General features: G+C 47.3%; 1 pseudogene; it reads left to right on the top strand.

Moving 5' to 3' along the window:
* The first annotated feature begins 11233 nt into the window (after positions 1–11233).
* On the top strand, positions 11234–11727 carry LOC110320883 (annotated as a pseudogene).
* Positions 11728–12165: the final 438 nt, after the last annotated feature.

Here is a 12165-nt window from a genome sequence, read left to right as displayed (position 1 = left end):
GCATCTATGACTCCTGATCTCTTTCCTAGGTTTTCTAACTCCAGGGTGGTCTCCCTTTGTGATTTATTTATTGTTTCTAATTCCATTTTTATATCCTGGGTGGTTTTGTTTATTTCCTTTGCCTGTTTGATAGTGTTTTCCTGTAATTCTTTAAGGGATTTTTTTTTGTCTTTCCTCTTTAAGTGCTTCTACCTGTTTACCTGTGTTCTCCTGTATCCCTTTAAGGGAGTTATATATGTCCTTCTTAAAGTCCTATATCATCATCATGAGATGTGATATAGGACTTTAAATCAGAGTCTTGCTTTCCCAGTGTGATGGTGTATCCAGGACTTGCTATGGTAGGAGAACTGGGTTTTGATGATGCCAAGCAACCTTGGTTTCTGTTGCTTCTGTTCTTATGCTTCCTTCCCACCATTTTATTATCTCTAGTGCTACCTGCCCTCTCTATATCTGTCTGGAGCCTGTCCTTCCTGTGATGTTGGTTGTGTCAGAACTCCTCAGAGTCCAGATGTCTCTGTGATTCTGTGATTCTATGATTCTGTGATCCTGTGATCCTGTAATCCTGTGATCCTGTGATCCTGGGTGTGTCAGCGCTCCTAGGAGTCAAGCTGCCTCAGTGACCCTGAGATCCTGGTGTGACCAAGTTCCTGAGATCCTATGGCCCTGTGATCCTGGGCATGTTAGAGCACCTGGGAGTGGAGCTTCGTCTGGGTGTTGTGGGACTGGCTGTGGAGTTCGTGTCCAAGACCTGCTCAGGGCACCGGCCCAGACCAGGAGCCCAACTTCTGTCGTTGTCACTGTTCTACTGCTGTGACACTGTGACAAGACACCATAACCACAGCAACTTTTATAAACATAAGCATTTAATTGGGGCTTGCTTTCAGTCCATTCTCATCATGACAGGGAGCCTGGTGGCGCGCATGCAGACATGGGGAGAGGTGAGAGTTCTATGTCTGGATTCAGTGGCAGCAGGAAAAGAGAGAGTTTTTGAAAACCCAAAGCACAACCCCAGTGACACACTTCCTCCAACAAGGCCACACCTCCTAATCCCTCTCAAGTATTGTCACTGTCTAATGACCAAGCATTCAAGTATATGAGGCACAAAGTCTTTCTTTTCTAGAGCTACCTCAAGCAATGTTTGAGGCTATTGTGAAGGGTGTTATTTCCCTGATTTCCTTCTCCATCCTTCATGCTATAGAGAAAGGCTACTATGTATCAGTCCAGGGACCTGTTACTTGGTTGAAAGTCTTCACCAGATGTACAAGTTTCCTGGTGTAGTTTTTAGAATCTTTGATGTATATGCTCATATCATCTGCAAATTAAGATAAGCTGAATTCCTTGTTTCCTATGTGTGTCCCTTTGATGCCTTTCAGGTGTCTTATTGCTCTAGCTAAGACTTCAAGTACCATACTGAGCAGGTATGAAGACAGCCCTGCCTTGTTCCTGACTTTAGTGAAATTGATCTCAGTGGGCTCTCCACTTAGATTGAAGTAGGCTGTAAGCTTGCTAAAAATCAGCTTTATTATGCTGAGGTCTGTGCCTCGTTTCCCTAATCTCACTGGGGCTTTTATCATGAAGAAAGAAGTGCAAGATTTTGTCAAAAACCATTTTTTCACCTAATAAGATAATCATATGGGTTTTAGTCTATTTATTCCGTAGATTATATTTTTCAGTTTATGCATATTGAGCCATCCTATCTCTGGGATAAAGCCTACTTGGTTGCTGTGGATGATCTTTTCAATGTGTCCTTGTATATTATTTGCAAATATTTTATTGAAAATTCTTGCTTTTATGCTCATAAGGGAAATTACTCTGGAATTCTCCTTCTTTGTTGGGTCTTTGTGTGGTGGTTTGGGTATCAGGAAAACGGTAGCCTTGTAAAAAGAACTAGGCAACGCTCTTTCTGTTTCTATTTTGTGGAATAATCTGAGAAATATCTGATGTTAATTCTCTTTTGAAAATCTGAAAGCCGGGCATGGTGGCGCACACCTTTAATCCCAGCACTTGGGAGACAGAGGCAGGCAGATTTCTGAGTTCGAGGCCGGCCTGGTCTACAAAGTGAGTTCCAGGACAGCCAAGGCTACACAGAGAAACCCTGTCTGTAAAAAAAGAAAGAAAGAAAGAAAGAAAGAAAGAAAGAAAGAAAGAAAGAAAGAAAAGAAAGAAAGAAAAGAAAAGAAAAAGAAAAAAGAAAAAAAGAAAATCTGATAGAATTCTGTGCTGAATCCTTGGCCATCGCTTGATGGCCCTACAACACAGTAGGTTACTGAACAAGCCTGTCCAGGCTGCAAGTGGAAGCACTGGGATCCAGCAGGCAGGTGACATGCATGCCCAGGCCACCACATTGTGGCATGGAAACATGGGCTATGGCCAGACCTCTACATAGCAGTGTTGAAATTGGCAGATGCAGGACCAGGCACATCCATGCTGCCACCATGCAGCCTTGAGACATAACATGCATGCAAACATGTGAGCCCAGGCTTCCATGTGCCAGCACTGGGACACAGCAGGTATGGAAATAGGTGTGCCCAGGCAACTGACTCATGTCACTGGGACTAGGCAGACAAGTTAATAGGTGCTTCTAGGCCACCATGTGGATGGGCTGGGATGTAGTAAGTAAGAACAGCGTGTGCCCAGGCCTCCACATGGTAGTGTTGGCACAGGATAGGCATGAAGACAGGTTAGCCCATCAACCACATGGCAGAACTTGGAAACGGCATGTTTGTGAGCAAGTGATCCCGCATCACTGTGTAATCACTCTGGGATACCAACTGCATTTGAATAAGAGAGCCTGCGCTGCCATGTAGGAGTGCTGGGACATGGAACATGGGCAAACAGAGGGGCTCACATGGATGGGTCTGTGCCACAACATGCATGTGAATAGGCATGCCTTCACCACCAAGTGGTAGTGCTAAAACACAGCAAGTGTGAAAACAGGCATGCGTGTACAGCCATGGAAGCACCAGGACCCGGCAGGCATGCAAACATGTGTTTCTATGCTGCCATGTGGTGCTGCTGGGATAACATGTGGGTGCGCGTGATAGCGGTGCACATAGCTGTTGCCACACCGCACATGTCTCAGGCAACCACATAGTGGCGTTATGACTTGGCTGGCTTAAGATCAGGAACACCGAGGGCCCAGCACTGGGACAAAGCAGGAGTGTGAACAGGGATGCCCAATCCAGTACTTTGTGGCACTGGGACACAGCTCCTGGGTGAAAAGGCAAGCCTGTGTCACCATGAGACAGCCCTGGGTGACAGCACATTTGTGAACCAGTGTGGTGGTTTGAATACGTGTGGCCCCATAGACTCCGGTGTTTGAAGGCTTTGCCCAGGCTGAGTGGTACTATTAGGAGGTGTGGTCTCGTTGGAGTGGGTGTGGCCTTGTTGAAGTAGGTGTGGTCTTGTTGGAATGGGTGTGGCCTTGTTGGAGTAGGTGTGGTCTTGTTGATGGAAGAGTGTCACTGTGGGGGGCGGGCTTTGAGGTTTCCTAGGCTCAAACTCCACCCAGTGTGAAACAGTCTCCTTCTGCTGCCTGAGAATCAAGATGTAGAACTCCTGGGTCCTTCTGCACCATGCCTGCCTGGACACAGCCATGCTCCTGCCTTGATGATAATGGACTGAACCTCCGAACCTGTAAGCCAGCCCCAATTCAATTTTATCCTTTATAAGAGTTGCCTTGGTCGTAGTGTCTGTTTGCAACAATGAAACTCAAACTAAGACAACCAGTGAGCACAGGCTATAGCATGTTGGTCCAGGCTAAGAACACATGTATGAACGAGCATGCACAGGCAAAAATGTAGTGGGACTGGGACATGGTATATTTACTACAGTCACTTGGCAGCCCCAGGGCATAGCAGGAGAACAGGGCTGCCCAGGCTGTGACCTGGCACCACTGAAACGTGACAAACATGCAGCGGGTACACCAGGGCTGCCACATGGCAGCACGGTGTCATGGCGGGCATTTGACAGGTTTGCGCAGGCCACCGCGTGGTAGCAATGGAACACAACAGGCATGCAAACAGGCATAGCTAGGCCATCACAGGGCAGTGAAGGGACTGGGCAGGAATACACCCAGCAAGTTTAGCCACCACCTGGAGCTAAGCTGGGGCACAGCTTGCCTCCCAAAAGGTGGAGCCCCTCTCCCATATTGTGGCCCTGGAAAATGGCTGTCACATGAGAACTGGTGCTACAACAGGGCAGAGCTGGGACTCCGCTTGCAGTGAGCCCAGACCCCCACAGCACAGTGCTGTGGCGCATGGGACATGGAGGGACGAGAGCCAGTGTGCCTTTGACAGGTGGATTGCCACTTGAAAACAGCCTGTGTTGCCCATATACAGCTACCAAACCCGGACGCTATTGTGGATGCCAGGAAGTGCTTGCTGATGGAAACCGAATATGGCTGTCTCCTGAGAGGCTCTACCAGAGCCTGAGAGGCAGATGTGCACCACCAACCACTGGACTGAGCGTGGGGTCCCTGATGGAGGAGTTGGAAAAGGGACTGAGGGAGCTGAGAGGGTTTGCAGCCCCATGGAAGGAGCAACAGTGTCAATAGGGCAGACCCCCTGGAGCTCCAGGGGACTGGACCACCAACCAAAGAATACCCATGGCACTGGCCACATATGTAGCAGAGGATGACCTTGTTGAACATTAGTGGGAGGAGAGATCCTCGGACCTGAGGGTGTTCGATGTCCTAGTGTAGGAGAATGCCAAAGCTGGAAGACTTGAAGAGTGAGTGGGTGGGTGGGGGAGCACCCTCATAGAGGCGGGGGAGGATGAAATAGGGGGTTTCCTAAGGGGAGACCTGGAAAGGGGAAAACATTTGAAATGTAAATAAAGAAAAATCCAATTAAGAAAGAAAGAAAGAAAAGAAGGGAGGGAGGGAGGGAGGGAGGGAGGGAGGGAGAGAGAGAGAGAGAGAGAGAGAGAGAGAGAGAGAGAGAGAACAGCCTGTATGTCAGCATATGAATCCAGGCCACCAAGGGATCCTGAGTCATCGCAGGTCTGTAAAAGGCCTACTCCAGGTATAAAATGATGGCATTGGGATATGGCAGCCATGTGACAGGCAGCCTGTAGGAACACATGGTGGCACATGGGACTCGGCAGGTCAGCAAGCAGGAGTGTCAAGACCGTTGCATGGGAGCACTGATGCGGTCACAGATTGGGGAGCACCAGCACACAGCTGGAGTATAACAGGTGAGCATATCCCCCATGTGGCAATGCTAAAACATGGCTGTCACATGAACATGAGATCCAGTGCCACCCACGGTGGGACAGCACTGAGACCTGGCTCCCATGAGAACAGGTGGGCCCAGAACACCACACGACAGTACTGGGATGTATTCTGCCACGGGGTGGTGCTGGGACTTGGCAGATGTGTACATAAGGGATTCTTCAACATGGTGGCATGGTGAAACAGCATGCCCCAACAGGTATTGTACTAAGACATGGCATGTGTGACAACAGGTATGCCTAGACCATCCCTCGGTGGCCCTAGGACACAGCAGACAGGCAAGTAGGCTACACAGGCCACCATGGGGTTGCAATAGGATACGGCAGTCATGTAACATGCTTGTCCAGGGCATCACACTGGTGGCCTACTAACACAGCAGACATGCAAACACAGCAAGCCATGAAGTAGCTGTGCTGGGACATAGCAGGCTTGCAGCCAGGCATCCCCACACCACCAAGTTGTGGCACAAGGATATAGTAGGTCTGGGTACAGATATACCAAAGCGCCAACGTGTTGGCCCTGGGACTCAGCGTGCAAACGAGTGGCAGCATAAGAACACAGAGCGCCTGTGCCCAGACAGCCTAGTGGAACACAGCAGGCATTCAAACCTGCATGCCCGGGTTACCACTTGGTGGTTTGGGGACATATCAAGTATGTAAACGGACATGTAAAATCCACCAGATGGCAGCACTGAGACACGCCAGACATGTGAACAGGTAAGCATAAGCCACCAGGTGGCAGCACTGGAACACAACAGACAAGTGAACAGGAATGCCCAGGTCACCACATGGAGATTCTGGGCCTGTGGACAAAGTGTCAATAGATGAGCTTGCTACCACGTAGAGGTGCAGGGACACAACTTGCAGGTGAACCTGATCCCCTACTTTGCAGTCCTGGAACAGAACATGGTTGTCAAATGCACTGCAACATTGCGGAACTGATACGTGATACTGATGCGTGGGCTTGCCCAGACTTTCACAAGACTGAGGCTTGACAGGCTTGTGGACAAAGGTGTGTGTGCCAACACGTGGTGTTGCTGGAACACTGCCGACCCGAGGTGGCGCTGGGAAATGGTATGTGTCCCAACAGGTGAGCCTAGGTTGACAATTGGAAGTTTAGGGACACAGCATGATTAAGAACTGGAGTGACGCCGGGCGTGGTGGCGCATGCCTTTTAATCCCAGCATTCAGGAGGCAGAGGCAGGTGGAGTTCTGAGTTTGAGGTCAGCCTGGTCTACAGAGTGAGTTCCAGGACAGCCAGGGCTACACAGAGAAACCCTGTCTCGGAAAGAAAAAACAAAACAAACAAACAAACAAAGAACTGGAGTGACGACTCCATTACTTGGTGGTTCCTGGACACAGCAGGTGTGTGAAAGTCTATTCTTGCGCTGTCCTGTGGCTGTCCCAGGGCATGGCATGTGTGCAGACAGGCCAGTCTAAACCACTCCTGTGTCAGTGCTGGAACATGGCTGGTGTGTGAACAGCATGCACAACCCATCAAATGGCAGCACCGGGACACGGGGAGTGTGCAAGCAGATGCTGTTAGGCCATGCAGGGAACATGGCAAGCATGCAAACAGGCATGCACATGGTACTCCTGGAACATGGAAGGTGTAAAATCAGGTATACCCAGGTCCCCAAATTGCAGCACAGGGACATGGCAGGCATGAGAACAAGGGAGCCCAAGCCACCACAAGGCTAGAACACAGTTGTTGTGTAAACAGGAGAAGCTGTGTACTGAGAACTGGGGTATCAAACGCTGATCCCGTCTGGTTATCACAAAGAATAACTTCACCTCTAAGCTAAGATGTATGAAACTGTCTGGGAAGTCTAAAATTCTTTTTATTTTCCTTAAAGGAATTTAAAGAAATTGTTTGAAGTGCTGTAGATTATGCAGGCTTACACTGCAGGGGTAATTACTGTCCTCAAAGATGAGATTAATAATGCCTTTGTGACTGACCTGGCTCAAGTCCTTGAAGATGTTATCATTTAGATTAGGAAATTCCAATGTACTGACGTATTCAAAAATAGACACAGATTTGGAAAGCCACACGACAAAACCATCCGTGAGAAAACATACCCAAGACTCCCAAGAAACAGGAAACATATTAGCCTACACTGAAGGAAATTAAGTTATAAAGTTCAGAAATAATTTTAGGGTATGATACCTCTTGTTTTAAAGTCAGATAATTTGGCTTTTCATTTTAGTATTTATTGTGATGGGTGCCGTACCATGGCACACCTGTGGAAGCCCAAAGACAACTTGTGGGAACCGGTTCTCTCCTTCCACCTGCTGGCACCAGAGAGTGAACTTAGGTCCACAGCTTGGCAGCAAGCACCTTTATCCCCTGAGCCATGTCACCTGCCCACAGCTAGGCATTGGCAACTACAAATACCGAGCCAGCAAAAGATGACTCAGCAACTAAAGATGTCCGCTACGTGCCTGATAGCCTAAATCCAGTTTCTGCTAGTTGTCCTCAGAATTGCATGTTGCGACATGCATATGCCCACACAACACACACAATAAATTAATTGATAAACATCCTAATTAGTTAATAGAAATTTAAACTGTGGCTCTTACTATTAAATGTGTGGAAACAGGATTCATGTTTGGCTGACTACCATCAATTCCCACCGTGAGGAGAGGGGAGTAGCCCACACAGGGCGCCCAGACAGGTGAACATTCAAAACACTCATACACACAAATTAATTAATTTAAAAAAGTAACTCGGAGAGTGATAGGGAAGACACCTGATGTCAACCTCTGAACTCAACAACAGCATGTATGTGTTCACACAGATGCATAGATGTACACATGTGTATTCCTGACAGCCACTCAGCAGCTCACAACTCACAGCTGACTATAACTCCAGTTCCACGGGATCTGACACCCTCTTCTGGCTTTGACAGACACAAAACATGGTGAAGAAAACATGGTGAAGAGACAGACACGTATGCAAAGCATCCATATACATAAAATAAAAAATGTATCTAGATAGATACACACACACATATATATGATGTATATATACACTATATGTAAATATGCATATACATAAACATATATATGGTTTGCCTGATTTGATAGAGCACACTGTAATCTAAGCATTCAGGACAGGAGGCTGAGGTGGGAAAATTCTGAGTTCTGAGCCAGCCTGAACCATCTAACTAAACTCTCTCTAAACCACAGACACATCTAAAGCAAGTCCGAGCAGGCCAAACAACACCCCCAAAGCCATCTTAAGAATTCTCTAGTTAGACTCTAATTCAGGATTACTAAGGGAGACTTAGAGCACTGTCTCCCAGAGAAGACACGAAACACTTAACGATGACCTCTAGAGATTGCCCAGTTTAAAGACTGAAGAACCCCCGGGTTACTGTCAAAAGAAACTCACCACATCTCTAGTCTGTGACTGTGTGGGTTTCTGCGTGTGAGTACCTGTGGGGGTTAGAGAGACTGGAGTGAGAGGGAGTTACCCAGGTCGTTTGTGAGCTGCCTGGTGTGAGTGTGAGAATCAAACTCAGAACCTCTATAGGAGCAGCAAGTGCTCTTAACCGTTGAGCCTCCTCTTCAGTCCACATCAGCAGGTTCTTTGTCTTGTTTCGTTTCCTCGGATTGCATGTTTGCCTACAAAGAACTGCCTGGCTGCCCGTTTTGCTGAGGTGGAGAAAGGCGAGATAACCTTTCTGCAGTCAACTCCAGAACAGTGATCCCGGCGGGGGCTGTTCAAGCCATGCTAGCTGGCGACGCACTTTCCCGTTGAGAAATCTTAGAAAGCCAAATGGCATGTGCGAGTTAATAAGCAGCAGTGAGGTCAGTTATGAGCAGGTGGCGTGTCACCTTGAAGCAGGCTGGGCAGATTCTTAAGACGCCAGAACACGGGAAGGCTCCAGGAGTGGCAGGACATCCGGCTGTTGTTATTCTTGGCCCTGCCCAGTGCAAGCAGAGAAAAGGCAGCTCGCTTATTAGGGGTATAAATAAAGGCTCAATTACCTCTTGCCATGCTCTGGTGGCCAAGAACATTAATTAGGAGTCTGCTGTTCTGAGCCTGCAACTGCAACTGAACCCCTTAGGAACTTCCGGTCTTGCCTACCGCTGACCACTGAGTGCTTTAAGTTCCAAACAGAGCGGCCCTGCCCGGCCCCAGCCTGAAAAGTCAGTCTACTTTTTGACTCTTTCCTGGGAGACTCAAGGGATGGTGTGTATTGAGTGAAAGTTGTATGCATTTGTGTTTGTTTGTGTGTTTGTTTGTTTGGGTAAATGCCCCTGGGAAACACAACACATTAAAGAATTAGAAATGCTGACACCCTGGTCCCCTGGGGGAGGCCTGGCTACTGCTAGGGTTCATTACTGTTGTTTTGTAGTTGCAAACTCTTTTAAGTAAGCAAAACGTGTACCTCGTGAGAAAATCAGCTAGCACAAAGAGTTAACAGTGGGCAGGAAGATCTCAATCTCTTCATCGCTCCATTCCTGTGTTCCCGGAGTCCCTTCCAAAGGCATTCTGTTCTGTGGTCTTAAAGGGCCTCATTTCTTCTTCCTTTTCTTCTTTTCTCTTCTTTCCTTTTCCTTTTCCTTCCTTCCTTTCTTTTTTCTTTTTTTGTTTTTTTGTTTATTTGGTTGATTGTTTTTGGTTTGGGGGATTTTTTTTGGAGCTTTGAGACAGGGTCTTTCACTCTTATTGTTCAGGCTAAGTTCGAACTCACTATGCACGGGAACTCACTATGCACGGGGACTGTCTCTGACCTGAGAATAGCAAGGCTACTTACTTCACTCTCTAGGTGCTGGATTCGAGGTATGAGCCACACTCCCGAGCTCCTCTTTCTGACAAAAATGAAAACATTCTCACCTACTCTTCTGAACCTTGTCAGATTTTTTTTAAATTTATTAAAGTTCTCCAACAGATTTCAAAGTCTTTCTTAAGAGTCACTAATAAAGGCCTCCCCCTCTGTTCCCCAGGAAAAAGCACTACAGACACATCTATTAAAAATATTTTATAAGCCAGGCTTGTTGGTGCATGTCTGTAATTCTGGTAGGAGCAGGATAATCAGGAGTTTAAGATCTTGTTCCCTATGGAGTGGGTGTGAGGCCGCCTGAGTTACAAGGAACCCTGCCTCAAACAAGGAACAAAGGAACGTCATTTACAAACAGCTACAAGGATTCATTAACTCTCCAAAATCCACGGTGTGGATAAATCGACTCCAAAGACCTCAACCTTGAGGTTTAATGCATAAAACATTTGATATTTCCAGATAAAATTCAGGATTCTCTATCAAATTTGAATTTTGGATAACACATGATATTTTAGTCTAGTCCTAGGGCACATGACAGTGTCGTGGGGAACCACGGGTTGTGTGTTGTGTGTATGATGGTGGTGTATAAGATTTCAGCTAGTAGAAACACTGTCTTAGAATAAACACACTTGGATGCAACTGTTTATAAGGCATTTCTCAGGATATGTCTCCATCATTAACTGATACATAATTGTTTAAATCCATTCTGTGATACACTTTCAATTTCTGAGCTTTGAATTCAAGTGGTAGTTCTGTGGTTTTAGGGGCTAGAATAACATTGCAGAAAATGTTTATCCACAGGAATTTATTCCAACCAATATTCCCTAGAATGCCTTGTATTAGAGATGAGCTAGGTGACATACAATACATGATAAGACCAACTCCCTCAGAAATATCTGAGATCTGAGTTACATTGGTTTTGAAATGGGAATTGGAATCTCAGCTGGAGTGGGTGGGAACACAACCCAGTGGCAGAGTGCTTCCCTGCTGTGTACAAGGTCCTAAGCTGGAGCCCCAGCCAAAAACCCTAATTAAGTTTGTAAATTATGGATGAGGAGTGATACCTCCCTCCCGCCACTCCCCACCCCCCCCACACACCCCCAAGAACATTCTCTTTCATCCTAACCAGGGCAGTTATATGGGACCTTGTGTTCCCTAAAGAGAAGAGTTCAAGGCTTTGCGGATGCCACTTTTCACAGCTTGCTGCAGCCATGGTCAACCCCACCGTGTTCTTCGACCTCACAGCCAATGACAAGCCCTTGGGCCGCATCTCCTTCGAGCTGTTTGCAGACAAAGTTCCAAAGACAGCAGAAAACTTCCGTGTTCTGAGTCCTGGAGAGAAAGAATTTGGCTATAAGGGTTCCTTCTTTCACAGAATTATTCCAGAGTGCCAGGGTGGTGATGTCACATGCCATAATGGCATTGGCGGCGGGTCCATCTACGGAGAGAAATCTGAGGATAAGAACTGCTTCATCCTGAAGCATACAGGTCCTGGCATCTTGTCCATGGCAAATGCTGGACCAAACACAAACGGTTCCCAGTTTTTTTTATCTACACTGCCAAGACTGAATGGCTGGACGGCAAGCATGTGGCCTCTGGGAAGGGGAAAGAAGGCGTGAACATCGTGGAAGCCAAGGAGCGCTTTGGGTCCAGGAATGGCAAGACCAGCAAGAGGATCACCATTTCCGACTGTGGACAACACTAATATCTTTAGACTTACGGGCATTTTACCCATGAAACCATTCCTTCTGTAGCTCAGGAGAGCACCCTACCCCATCTGCTCGCAGTGTCCTGCAATCTCTGCTCTCACTGAGGTTCTTTGGGTTCCATATTTCCCTCATTCCCCAAGTCTAGCTGGATTGCAAAATTAAGTTTATGATTAGGAATAAAAACTAAATAAGAAAAAAGAGAGAAGAATTCATGCCAAGTCAGGTAGAACAAGCAAATAATCAAAGTTGAATAGATGAGAAAGCAGGCATGAACATTAAATCCGCTCTCCAGAGTGGAGGGAGGACTGGTTTCAGTGTTAGGTTCTGGTCTGCCATCCCTCCTCCCTGTCTGCCACCCCTCCTCCCTGTCTGCCATCCCTCCTCCCTGTCTGCCATCCCTCCTCCCTGTCTGCCACCCCTCCTCCCCTGTCTGC

Source organism: Mus pahari, chromosome 4 (genome assembly GCF_900095145.1).
Source record: "Mus pahari chromosome 4, PAHARI_EIJ_v1.1, whole genome shotgun sequence".
Lineage (NCBI taxonomy): Eukaryota > Metazoa > Chordata > Mammalia > Rodentia > Muridae > Mus > Mus pahari.
Note: the sequence above shows the minus strand (reverse complement) of the source record. Positions and strands in the feature narration are given on the sequence as shown.